Genomic DNA, 13970 nt, shown 5'->3' with positions numbered 1-13970 from the left:
TCATCCTAGCTGTACTACTTCCTAGTATACCGTACAACTTCCATAGTAGACCCAGCGGATTGACATTGTCAGTAATGGACAGAAGAAAGATCGTTTTCAAAGAAGACCTTGGGAAAGGAGCATCACAGTGGTATCAAAGTTGGTGATTCTGTCAGCTTGTTGGGAGAATGGAGAACTTTGACTTCGATTACACTATGGCTCAGTTTCCAGTCGATTGGAGGGCACATTTGTTAGTCAAATACTCCAAGAATACTTTTGCATGCCAACTATTGCATGGTCAAGTACAGGATGACAGATACAAGATGGTTGGCGAAATCGTTTACCATAAAGATAGAATTTTCTTGGTACCTAAGATCAAGATGAAGGAAAAGGATCTTTCTTTTGTCCGTTACTGACAATGTTAATATGTTGGGTCTACTGTGGAATTTGTACAATATACTAGGAAGCAGTACAGCTAGGATGAGATGTCGTACGGTTGCCAAGTGAGGGTGCACAGTCAAGGAAGGGGTCATACAGTGTGGAGGGGGTGTGAAGAGGGATGACTAGCCGATCGTAGGAATGAGGAAGCAAGACCGTACTGATGGAGAAAGATAGTCTTACGAATGGGTTATGCTGTAGTACGGAAGATGCACTGTGTGTTGCGGATGGCGAATGGAGTATAGATGGAAGGTGGGTTCAGTCATGCAACTAAAACTTACAGATCCGAATTAATGAAATAAAGCCAAACAAGAGATTGAACACGAATAATACTTCAATTAATATTTGCCACAAGATGGTGCTCCGATTTGCTAGATCCAAGCGAAGTATTACAGGCGACGGAATAGGGTGAGGATTGAATCCTACCAAAATTAGAATTAGCCAAGTAGGGAAGATCTTTCACTTCCAAAATGGCGAACAACAGAGAAGTCCAACAGGAATTCACAGTACAAAAAAATAATCAAAATCACATACCAACTACTTCCTACATGCCATGCTTAAATACCCATCGGAGAAACTTTCCAAGGGTTTACAAAGATAGCCGATGGCCACACCTATGTAAATAAAAATGGGTCCAAGATATACTAAATCAATTGGAACCACAAATACAAATATTATTATCTTGAGCCCCATCTTAATTAATTAAAGTAACTACGTAAAGGTTCTTTTATTATATTATTTAAATTATGGGACCAATTAATTAAATAATTTAATTTAATTTAATTATTCAATTAAAATTTGGGGACATGACAACTCAGTAAGTTGCCTCATCTTTTGAAAAATCTCTCCATTCTTCTCCTTCCAAAGAAACCACAAGATTTCACAAGTTAGGACAGACCAGAAAGTGTTGGCTTTAAAATCAAAAGACTCCACAAAACCAGCTAAGATTTCACTCCAAGAGAGACCAGGTCTACTGTTCCATACAATAGGTGACCCAAAGAAAATGGACCAAACAAAATGAGCATATTTATATTCAAAACAAAGGTGTTCAAAAGACTCTAGAACATCACAAACACCACAAGCAATAGGATTGCCTAAATCATGAGGTAGGGTATTACCAACAACTAGTTTTCTCAAAATCAATAACCATCTAAAACAAGTCTTTTTTGGATCACAAGGAGAGAGCCAGAAGAAATTAAAGATAAACTACCACTTAGAGATTGAATAACCCAACCCCCCAACCATGGTTCAACGGTCAACCTATCAAAAATAGAACAATCATCTTTCAACATATTATAGATCTTCTTTGTAGAAGCTGCATTAAAACTAGAACCATCTTTCCATTTGATCCATTACATAAACTACTTAGCGTTCATAGAGTGGCCTGGAAAAAAATTACCCATAGCTTTAGCAATTATAAAGTAGGTTTTCTTTTGAGTATTAGGAATGTGATATTTAGCAGAGATTTCCTCCCAATTCCCTAACCTATTGTCGACCATCATATCCTTGACAAGGGAGATACCATATTTATACCAGTTCTTAGTAGAACAGGTTTGGGTAAGTGCCAAAGGTTTACCATTGGCTTCTACTCCCCACCAAATAGATCTATCTAATCTAGAGTAGGTAGGAGAACCCGCATTGGCGCCTCTGTTTAAGATAAGATTTCTAGCTTGAGTCCATGCCTTCAAGATAGATTGAAAGACTTTGAAACCAAAAACTGTCAACAGAAAGCTGCCAAATATCTTATCACATAGAGGAACATCAATCGAACTTTTACCTTTTTTATTCCAGATTTAGAGATATTGTTTCTAACCAAGACTTTCTGGGGTTGGTCCCTTGACAAAGCTTGAGTAATCCGCTTAGAGGCTAGAGCCATACCTTGAGCTTTCAGATCTTTAAACCACCTTTTTCTTTAGGTAAACAACACCACTCCCATTTGACACAATGCCTCTTTTTGTTCCCTATGCCATCAGACCGTAGAAAGTCTCTCATGATCCTTTCCAATCTATTAGTTTGATAATTAGCAAACAACCAAGCAGAAGAAAAGTAAATATGATGAATAGATAGAACCTTTTGGACCACTTGAACTCTGCTAGCCAATGGGAGGACATGAGTTTGACACTTTAGATACTTCTTTTCAATTTTGGAAAACAACCAATTCCACATATCTTTAAGAGATAGGTGTAAAGATCCTCTGTCCGAATCACAAGATTTGGCACTATTTTGATAACACGGACTGTCATAACCCTGTACTTACACCTCTTGAAGTTTATAACTGTTTATTATATTCTTAATTGTAAGAATCTTTTTCCAATATGCAATGGAGTCCAATATACAAGATAATGAGGGATCTATCTATATAAATCTTTTACACAAAATGGAACAAGTATGTCTATATCAATATATATCAGTCACCAACTGTAATCTTTAGATATGACTGAGATGTTAAGATGTATCTTTGATCTGAGAAGACTTCTTGGCCTGCTATTGTTATGAGTTTGAATCTTTGCTTATATTACTACTTATGTATGTTGGGTTTTACAATATTTGAATTATTTGTCCAAGTCTTAATACCTTATTAGTGTGCTTCCCCTTAGTTCAAGTTAGGAGGTGACAAAATTACCCTTATGTAGTTTCAATACCTCCAAGCTTTAGACACTTACAATTTTTATGGTTTTCCGCCTCATGTGATTATGTAATCTTTGTTTTTCCGGCAGTAACTCCCGGATACTGTTTCTATGGCTCCGATCACATGTTGAAATGTCTAAATGACAGCAATACAAACATTGAATATTTTACTACCACTTGATATCCGGTGAACTCGGGATTATTTATATGAGGAGACTTTATATCTTCCTTATTGCTCAGTCTTTTACCAGTAACGTATCTTATAGATTACTGTGATGTGTTTTATCTTTTCTTGGAATGACTGGATGTTCAATCTTATCAGTCTGACCAAACTGCAAGTACAGGTGCCCGATTCCTTATGTAGAATCTAATTCGTTCCTCTTGCGTGGATGCGTGTGTATGTTTATTTCTGCTCTGTATATTACTTCCGTTCATTCCCAAGTCTGCGCTTGATGTTGGAAGAATTCTTATGCTAAACACTTCCTGCTCTTTCTGTGTCTCCCATCTTCATCAGCGTATATGTGTTTATACGCATTGTGAGCCTCCCGTAAAGGGTCACGTCTTTTCTTTTTCTTGACTTATTAATAATATTATATTATATTTAATAACATTATGATCAAATGCCGCCGGTTCCTCATTGCCTGTATTATACATGTTAAAATATATATTTCGTAGGGGCATTAGTTTATATATGCAATTGCAATGGTTCATTATAATTTCACTATAGTTAGATTATAATTTGCTATTATCGTTAATTATTTTTAATTTATTTTTATCATAATTCTTATCTATATTTATCATTATTTATTTAATACGGCATTTTTATTATTTTTATTATTATATATTTAATTACTATTATTAAAATTTTATCAATTGATATAATAGTATATTATATCATTTGATATAGTAAAACAATAAATGATCTATATATTTAATATTTGTTTACTTATTATTATTATTATTGTTCATTAGATTCAATCGGGTATCATTATTTATTTTATTTTATCAAATGCAATCATAATTATAAATTATATTTATTGATTTATTTATCTGATATTGACTTTATTATTATTATTATTATAAAAATTGATCTTGGAAATGGGGACATTACAATAGATCTATTTAAAAAAGGTATACCTAGATATCTAATAATGTCACTTGGCCCTGCCCACTGCCACTCTTTGTTCACAACCCACTCGGGGGGGGGAGGGAGACCACCCAATAATGGAAAACTTATGTAGAGCTATTTTAGCCCCGGAGACCATACAAAAAAATTGTAGTTTGTGAATCATATTATTAAAATTACTTTCCTCCAGTTCTATAAAGAAAGAAGTGTCATCTGCAAACTGGGCATTAAGAAACATATCTTGATCAGGGAGAGTGATCCCTCTAATGGGAGGTCCTAATTGAGAAGATATGAGAGTATAAAATAGGGCATCAACTGCTATAACATATAGAGAGGGGGCAATTGGGTAGCTCTGTCTAATGGACCTTTGTAAAATAATACTCCCAGTGAGTTCTCCATTAATATCAATGACAATAGAAGAATCCATAAGAAGAATGTCTATCCATTTGCAAAAATAGGGAGGAAAACCAAACGCCTGCAACATTCCCTTAACAAAAGCCCATTCAATTTGGTCATATGCTTTTTCAAAGTCTAGTAGAACCTATACTGCATTTTGAACTTCTGGCTTCCCAGCTTGTAATCAGATTCTCCAGTATAAACCTCTCTTTTATAAACCCTGTTTGAGTTGGGAATATGAAATCATTAAGAAGACCTCCAATTCTTCTGACAAGCAGCTTGGCCACATACTTGTAAGAAAAGTTTAATAGTATAATAGACCTCTGATTCCTGACTTGAGATTTGTCTCCACCCTTAGGTAATAGCTCAATGACCCCTCTATTAATATCAGCACCTAATGACCCTATTCTAAAAGCATCTTCGTACAGTTCCATAAGTTTGGGAACAATCTAGGGCGGGGGCCCTAGCTCGGTTGGCTAAATCTTCCCTGTTGCAGGGGGTTGGTCACGGGTTCTAGTCTCCCCCGTCCTCGTGGTACCGGTGGGCGTGTCGTGCCAGCGCTACCGGTCACGTTAAAAAGTTTACCAGGCAAACTGCAGTTTATAGGGGGGCCGTGTTGCACCAATTCCTGCAATCTAAAAAAAAAAAAAAAGTTTGGGAACAATCCATTCCTTATTATGTTTGTAGAACTCAGCTGGAAGGCCATCAAGGCCAGGTGATTTATCATTGGCAAAAGAGAAAATTGCAGCTTCAATTTCTTCTTGAGTTATAGGCATTTCCAATTCAATAGCATCATTTTTTGAAATTTTCTTTGGTATAAGTTAGAGGCATTTTTCTAGAGTAGTTTTATTGAATTCACTGAATTTCTGAGGTAAAAAGATCCTTGTAGAAGCTGAAGAAGGCATCTTTGATACAGTTAGGGTCATTATTTACATCACCACTGATCTTAATATTCTCAATCAATTTTCTTTTATGCTTGGCTCTAATTATGTTAAAGAAATACTTGGTACCCTTGTCACCACCCTTCATCTAATTCATCCTAGCTCTAGTCTTCTGCCCTTTAATTTTATATTGCTCATATTTCCTTAACTGACATCTAATCTTAACTACCTTCTCTTCCAGCTGAGAGTCAGAGCACTTAAACTGAAGTTCTTTTTCAGTGGAGTTCAGAATGCTTTGTAACACTTGTTCCTCTTTGTTTCTATCAATAGCTTCTTTCTTACCAATGATCTGATATCTCTTCCTCCAAGAATCCACTAAAACATTCCACCTGTCTTTGAGTTGCGTGTTTGGATTGCAAATATTATGAAGTCTAGTCACCATTTTGATTGCCTCATCATTGTCTTCATTTTTAACCAAGGAAGTATTGAGTTTAAAACTTGTATTTTTCTTTTTCCTCCTGTCCAAGAAATTGTCCATATAGATACTAGCACTAATTGGGTGGTGGTCTGACATAGAAGGGGAAGTGACACACAAGGGCATGTCCATTTTGCATATCAACAGAAAATACTTGATCCTCTATGTACATTCTATCCAGTCAATAGTAGACTCTTTTCTGCCCAACTTGGTTATTACACCATGTAAACCAAATATCAGAAAAAGTTTTCTTCTTAAGAGCCGAAGGTTCAACAATCCTAAATTTCCTTTTAAAGTTAGACTAGAAGAATTGTTCATTTCCTTTCCAACAATGAGCATTTCCCCCCCCTTTTATCTTCCTTGTATTCCACCATATTAAAGTCACCAACAAATATCCACTGTGCTTTGGGTAAATTAATAGATAAACATTCCCATAGAGCAGCCCGCTCCCTATAATCATTAGGAGATGTCATTATGTAGAAGAATGACCCACAAGGCTCTATGACAAGGGGACGAGCCATCATATGTGATCTTGTCCACCATTGAGGTCCTACCATAATAGCATTACCCCCTTTGCCTCTGGGGTGGCTAGAATAAAAACCAATAGACTGGTCCCATATAAATTTCAAAATGGTATAAGCCTGAAAACCCACAATCTTAATTTCTTGCAAGCAAATAATATATTTAGCTTTAAGATTGTTAAACCATTTTCTAACTATAAATTTCTTGTTGGACATCTCTAAACCTCTCATATTCTAACTGTGTATGTGCATCATTTAGGTTGTTGGGATTTGTTGTTATTATATAATTTGTTAAAACAATCTGGAATTTCTTTGCCCAATTTCCTACTATCATTAGAAAGAGAATGTCTTTCAATCATTTTCCTTTTCTTCTAAGCATTCTTATTGGTAACTTCAGTAAATGATTCCTCATTTAGACACTCACTTCTATTATCATTATTCTTGTGCACAACTATAGATTTCAGTGTCCCAGTTATAGTCTTATCTTTATTCAAAGGTTCAGTGGAAGTTTTCCTAATAATCTCAGCTCTTTCATTAATGGTATTAAGAGAGGGTTGTTGAGCATTCAGTTTGGTGGGAGTAGAGTTTTATATTTTTCTCGGCCTTCCCATTATGATCACTACGACATGATTGACAACCGGTTGGAGAACTGGGGATACCAGAACCCAAGGCTGGCATCACTTCAAAATCATCTTCAAACAAAGGATTATACAAACTAACATTTCCACTATCAATAGTTTCCTTAGCAGTATCACTAAGCAGGCCTCCATCATGTTTTTCAATAGAAATTTTATTCATACCCCGAACCTCATCTGAAGATGGGTTATCCACATTAGTATTCTTAACCCTAGGTTCATGTATATTAGAATCATTCTTGCTATTCCAGCCCAATTTATCACCTTCTTTAGGGTTGGCTTTTAGCTAACCATCAAATTAAGGGTTTTGCTGGCTACTAAGAGCTGGACACTCTGTTTTTGGTGTGTCCATATTTTTTATAGTGAAAGCAAGATCCTAAATTCCCCAAAAGGGAAACTTCCCAAAAAAACCTTTCTTCTTCTTAGTCCATTGAAATGAACTCAGGAAATTCAATATCGGGGGCTAGGGAAAGCAGAATCCTAGCATTAAGATACGGCAATGTCTACCTAGCGTCCTCAACTTGTAGCACAACACCAAGAGGTTGAACAATTTGGGCAACGAAAGGCCAGAAGTTTGGTTGGCCACAACTTGTTCCATTTTTCATTTAGCTCACCATTGAAAAGCTCTAAACAAAGATCTACCCACATTCCAGTAATTCTTTTTCAAAACCCTTTCCTGCATACCATGAGTTTAAAAGAAAACCACAAATAACCTTTTTTGAATCATTCTACAAAAACTTATTTGAATTGCTAGCTTCCTTCCCCAAATATTAGCAATCCAGTCATCAAAGCATTTTTGTGAAGGTAAGGAATCTTTATCAATACAAACAAAGAAATGTAAAAACCCTCACCGGCTCACAACATCTAACAGAGGGAATATGTCTTCAATTGCTTTAAACTTGTAGCTTCTCCTCTATCTCAAAATACCAATCCTCAAGAAACTGGCTATATATAAGAAAAACTCTTATACCATGACAAGCCAAGTACCAAAATATGTTGGGTTTGGTATTGTAAACTTGCAGACCATTGCATTGTATCATGAAAATTCATTATTGCATGAAAGTAGAAAACACAATTATGAACTTCTGAATTGACAATAGGTAATTCCAATCAGTTACTATAATTCTGAAAATCCTCACAAATTATCAGATAACAATTTTATTGGCAATCAGAAAATAGAGACTTACAACTAATTGCTTTTGGCACCTACTTGTTGAATTTCCAAACCAGTGTTTGTATGTTGATTGTTGTCTTATCCAGACTAGACACGACCAATGGCAAAAATACTTGCCCAGGTATTTGCACACAGGCGTGATCAGATTCAGTTCCAACTATAATAATTTTCCCAATGCCCAGGATTGCATTCAGACTTGCAGCATTAACTCACCCAGCTTGAGCATTCACAGATAGGCAGATATTAGTCTGAAATCATGCCCTAATTGCTTAAGTGCTGCGCAAAATACAAGCACCAGCAGATTAGAAAAAACCACCCAAGGATCAATTACTCAGTCCTGCAGATTAACATCCACAATTCAGTCAATGGACCCCCTGTTTGCAAAATTCCAGTAACCTCCAGACTCAAGCATTTTAGCAGTGTAAAGCCACACCAAATGCAAAGGATATTTGGTGTCCAAACTGAATCCCTTGAGCACTCAGATCATCATTGTAAACAAATTCAAAGGCAGCTCTAGAACATACCAGATTTCCAACACCTTTGAAATCTCATATAATGGTCCTCCAAGAAACAATAATACAGCAATGGAAGATACTTAATTATTTCTCAGAAAAACAATTGCAATCTCCCAGTCATAGATAATCACAGTAAGGAGATTTACCTAATGAAATCACTATACCTCAGCAGTGACTTCAAGCAATCTTCACGAACAAAATTCACAGAAAACCAATCTCCACTATACTTCAGCAATGGAGCAAAACCTCAGATCAAACCCTTATATCTCAGCAAGGGATTTGAAAATCAAAACCTCAGAAAAGCCACAGAGGCAACAAAAGCAAATATATATTCAAGCGTGTTTTTCTCAACAAATGGGCTTGTATTTATAACCTCCAAATTCCCTTTTGTTGCCAAAATGTAACTTCACTCAAGAAGCGTCACCACACAACATTAATTAGAAGCTTCCTTTAGATTCTCTCACTTGACTTGGCTTAACTAATTAATAAATGGCACTTTCCAATGATAACTCAACCCTCAACTTAAGTGAAATTATAAAGTTAAATTATAACTTTATAATAAACCATTTAATAATTTAAAATAATTTGGCCACTAAAAATATAAAACCTCCCAAAATACTCATCATTTAAATATGTCGTCTGAAATAGGAGAGACACCTATTATTTCTCCATGTGACAAAATGCACTTTCCAAAAATAAAAAGGGTCCATCTCGATCAACAACAACTTACCACAAATAGTAAGTACACAACACTAGGCCCAAACAAAATCTTATCTGAGTCAAATGAAGACCAACCTATAGCTTACTGAAATGTGGAGAAGATAAGAACCTCCCAAGCCAAGCCACTGCCACAGAAGACCCTCTATCCACAATAATTAGCCTACGAGGATCATAATACTAGGCTAATCCCTGAAACTCCAGTGCTAGGAAAAATGGGGACATTACAAAGAAAATAGCAATATCTTTCAATTGCGACCGCTCTTTCCTAATGGCCGACACCATATCTTCGTTAGGAGAGAGGGAGAGAGTTTTAAAGTCATGGGGAGCGGACTTACCATCTCCACTGGTTCCAACAGTTGCTCCTTCGGATTCTCCCCTACCCAATCCACTTCCATCGGTTGTGGGTCCTCTTGAAGCACAATCTTTTTTGTACAAAATGTCATTGAACAATGTCAATGGTGGACATTCAAGCCTGGATTGATCAGATAAAACTGCCTTATACAAAGGCCTAACATCCCCACTATCATTAGTTAGTATTCCTTACCATGGTCATCATAAAAATCATTTCTTAGACCGCCTTTATCAATATCCATGCTTATAGCAGAGTGATCATTATCATTCAACCCTTTTGAGTTACACAAGGGTGAACTAGGCTAGGAGCCGAGAGAACTTTGCTCCTCAGGCATGTTTTCTAAACACCCTATCTAGCAGTCACTACACCAAAAGACACACACACACAAAAAAGGAGATGAAATAAGGAGAAGCACACACCAAAAAGCACTCCACAAACCAAGATAAAAGACTAAGGCCACATAAATGATTGGAGAGAAGCCACGAGGTCTTGCACATGGTATGGCTGGCAGCGATGAACTCACTAAAGCCATATAGTTGCAGAGCCCCCATATCAAAATTTTCTCATACAAGAATTATAATTAATAATACAAGATTTATTTTTTAAAATATATATGTGTGTGTGTAAAAATATGTCACAGAAAATCAGTTCATCCACCACCACATATATAATGATTTACTTTGAATAACATAATAAATTAGCAAAATACACCACCATATCATTGTTTCATTTGAAAAACAATAATGTCCAGAGTAATAATCAGTCAAATATCATCAAAAAAAGCATCATTATTTTGTGATTGCAGATTAGAAGCACAAACAATGCCACTAGCATCACTACTAGCAGCCTCAAGATCAGCTTCAACATCACCAAGTATTTCGCGATCACTATCATCGATTGAAAGTACATCAAAGTGTTCTTCCAACTCTGCATACTCTAGCTCAAAATCCCAATGCTTTGTCACCCCTTTTCAGTAAGTAGTTTCTTTGTGTGTTGTAAGCCTCAAGTTTGAATGCACAAAGACCAACTTATCTACCTTCTTGGAGTTTAGTCGATTGTGTTTTATTGAGTAGATGAAGGAATATGTGCTCCAGTTCCTCTCGGATGATGAATTAGCAATCTATCAAGATTTACAATTTTGAAATTAGATAGTTAAGAGTTTTGAATAAAAAAATTTAAAAGAAATTATTCAATATTCATCAACAAGAATTTAGAAATTAGAATATTAACAGTTAAGAATTTACTTATGATAATATTTTGATGGCAATGGGTTGCAAGTGTTCGTACATCTTTCCCTGGAAAAGCCACCATTTATGAGCATCAGCATTGCTTTTTTCTTCAAGAGCTTCAAATCCACAATCATCAGTGCTCGTGAAACTCATGTACTCAAACCTCACTACAACTCATTGGTGCTCAGGAAAGACTCTTCGAAGGGTTGCCCTTGAGCAACTTTAGGATCTCTGTATGGGGAAAAGGTAGTGGTACTCCCCTGAGGACTAATTGGCTATAGAATTTGGGGCTCATTGAAAAGGAAAATAGATGCAAAGGGGTAGTCATTTTGTTCCATCTCTCTACCATGATTACCTATAGCTCCTTGAAGAACTTTTCATCGGGATCTTCCTCTTTCTCATTTATGATATTTGTAATATCTTCAATCATGGAGTCAATGCCATCATATACCTCACCCAAGCAAGGCATATCCATGGTCAGTGTAGTAGATCATGCTCAATATAGGCTTGGTGAACTTTAGAACGTACTAAGCACGATCCCAACAAGAGTCATCTAGTATCAATGTCTTAATGGAAGTTTCCTTGGCACGATTAGATTTCCTCCATGTGCTCCAACTACTATTGGTTACCATTCTAGAAAATGCCTATTTAGCCTTGACAAGGCATCTCAAAACAATAGTGTTGGAGACAAAGCATATCTTAGCAACCTATTTTAAGATCAAAACAATAATAAATTAAAGTCAAGATTAAAAATTAAATTTAGTAACACACAAAGTTTACTAAACTAAAGTGAGAAGATTTCTAAAACATGTTTAAATTTTAAAGTTTAAACAATTAATCTTACCTTCAAGAGCTCGAATTTTGAGAATTATCTAAATATGACTTACGGCATATGGTGGTTCATGACAAACATTTGGATCTCCTGTGTCTCTTCATACATTTTTTAATCCACTCAATCTTAGTGCCAATATTTTGCAGCATTAGGTTGAGTGAGTGCACAGCACATGGTGTTTGAAGCGCTCTTCAACCAATAAGTTGGCAGCCCTAAAATTCTTGGCATTGTCGGTTATTACTTGAACAACATTTTAAGGACCATCTTGTTCAATGGCTTGGTTGAGAATGTTTGCAATGAAAGAAGAATCCTTCATCTCTCCTTCACAATCCACAGTTATTAGAAATATTGCACCTCTTATGGACACTGCAATAACATTCACCAAAGGACGATTTCTTGCATCTTTCCATCCATCGGATACTATGGTCACACCTGTTTCAATCCATGAATCCTTGATGGGTTGCATGGAAGCTTCTACATTGGTCACCTATCTATCCAATAAAGTGGTATGCACCTTCTCATTGCCCAAGCCCTTCAACCCCTTTATTGTCTCATTTATTGATCTTACCATTTTTTGCCAATACGGTGAGCGAACAACATTAAACGCCAATCCACATGCATAAATGCATCTCGCTATGGCTTGCTCGGCAATATCTTTAGCTTCATTTTGAAATGATGTTTCCAAGGGTCCCATTTCTGTCTTCATTGCAATCAGTACTTGAGTAGCACGCAAGAATGACCCTCTGTAGTTAGTTCATTGGGAATGGAAGTTGAAGACATAGATGATGTTCTTTCTTTTTTCATAAAACTTTGCAGAGGATGAGAACTTGCCCTCTGGACTGCTTTGTCTACTTGTTTTTGTTCTTGAATATATTTGTTTACAATGTGGTTTGCAAGAAAGGTTATAGGTAGCACCCCATCAACTCTTGGCTTCCCTTTAAAAAATTTAGTACCTTTTTGATGAATAAAGCACTATTGTGCTTTCACTCTACTATAAGAGCTACAAAATTCCTCTTTGCAGTGACTACAAATCCATATATAATGTCCTCCACATGGCATTGATTGAACCATTTCTCCATATTTCCATAGTGGGGAGCATTTGTCTATTTTGAAGCGAGAGTTTCCAATGCTAGAAATACTTGCAGCCATTATTTGAATGATGAATTTTAAAAAAAACACACAACAAAAAAATCAAAGTGAAAAAGGCTCATTTGATTTTGTAAGGACTTTAACAATGTAAAAAGATACTTCCTCTGTCAACATATTCATGCTTTCTCTGTCAACATATTGGGAATTCAAATGGACCATTAGAAGCTTTAATTTATTTATTTGGAATTTTAAAAACTAACATACCGTATTGTTTTCGTAGCCAAATCGCAAAGAGTAGACATGTTTTGAAGCTTTTTGTTAGATAACAATATTTTTTGAAGCCTTAAAAGCTTGTTGTGGATGTCGACTCTTGCTAACTCAATAGAAATCCCAACCATATGAAGTTATAAAGTTTGAACCAAAAGAAATACCCACGGGCTACATCTTTTGACCAGCACACAGAGGACGAATCACAACATGAAAAAATAGATAATTTGTTTCCGCAAACACTAACACCAACACCACGTTCTACAAATGCCAAAGATGTTAAACCAAATACACCCCAAAAAATCGCATGTGTTTGTTTGATGTTTCTACAAATACATTTGTTTTTTCCGAGAGTTGTGTCAGGTACAGGTAATTCATGTGGAAAAGGCTAAAGAAAAGCCAACAAAATGTTAAAAAATGTTTTTTTAAGCAAACTTTGACCCGTGACTGAAATTCATCTCCTAGTCACCCAAAGCCGTTTCAAGTTTGTATGGGCTGCAACGAAGTCATTCAAATCCTTGCAAAGTCATCGAGGGTCGCAATCAGCAATTTTTAAGGGAATTTCTCAGTCTAGCGTCGACTTTTAGGCAATTTCAAGCCGACTTCGCATGACCTACGAATCGACTTTTAACTTCCAGCCTCTAAGAATGAATATGGTAACTTAATTTTTAACTGATACAGATATCTTAAATACATCTATGTAAACAAATCCA

The 13970-nt window shown here is 36.1% G+C and overlaps 1 protein-coding gene across 2 annotated transcripts in view; it reads right to left on the bottom strand.

Annotated features, from left to right (window-relative positions):
- The window catches only part of D2HGDH (FAD-linked oxidases family protein), a 213082-nt gene that overhangs the window by 147070 nt on the left and 52042 nt on the right, over nt 1–13970 (bottom strand). The gene's annotated exons all lie outside the window — the stretch shown is intronic.

This window comes from Cupressus sempervirens, chromosome 1, assembly GCF_028749045.1.
Source record: "Cupressus sempervirens isolate cs-2001-9-10 chromosome 1, ASM2874904v1, whole genome shotgun sequence".
In the NCBI taxonomy this organism is placed as follows: Eukaryota; Viridiplantae; Streptophyta; class Pinopsida; order Cupressales; family Cupressaceae; genus Cupressus; species Cupressus sempervirens.
This window is presented reverse-complemented; position numbering and strand designations above follow the sequence as displayed.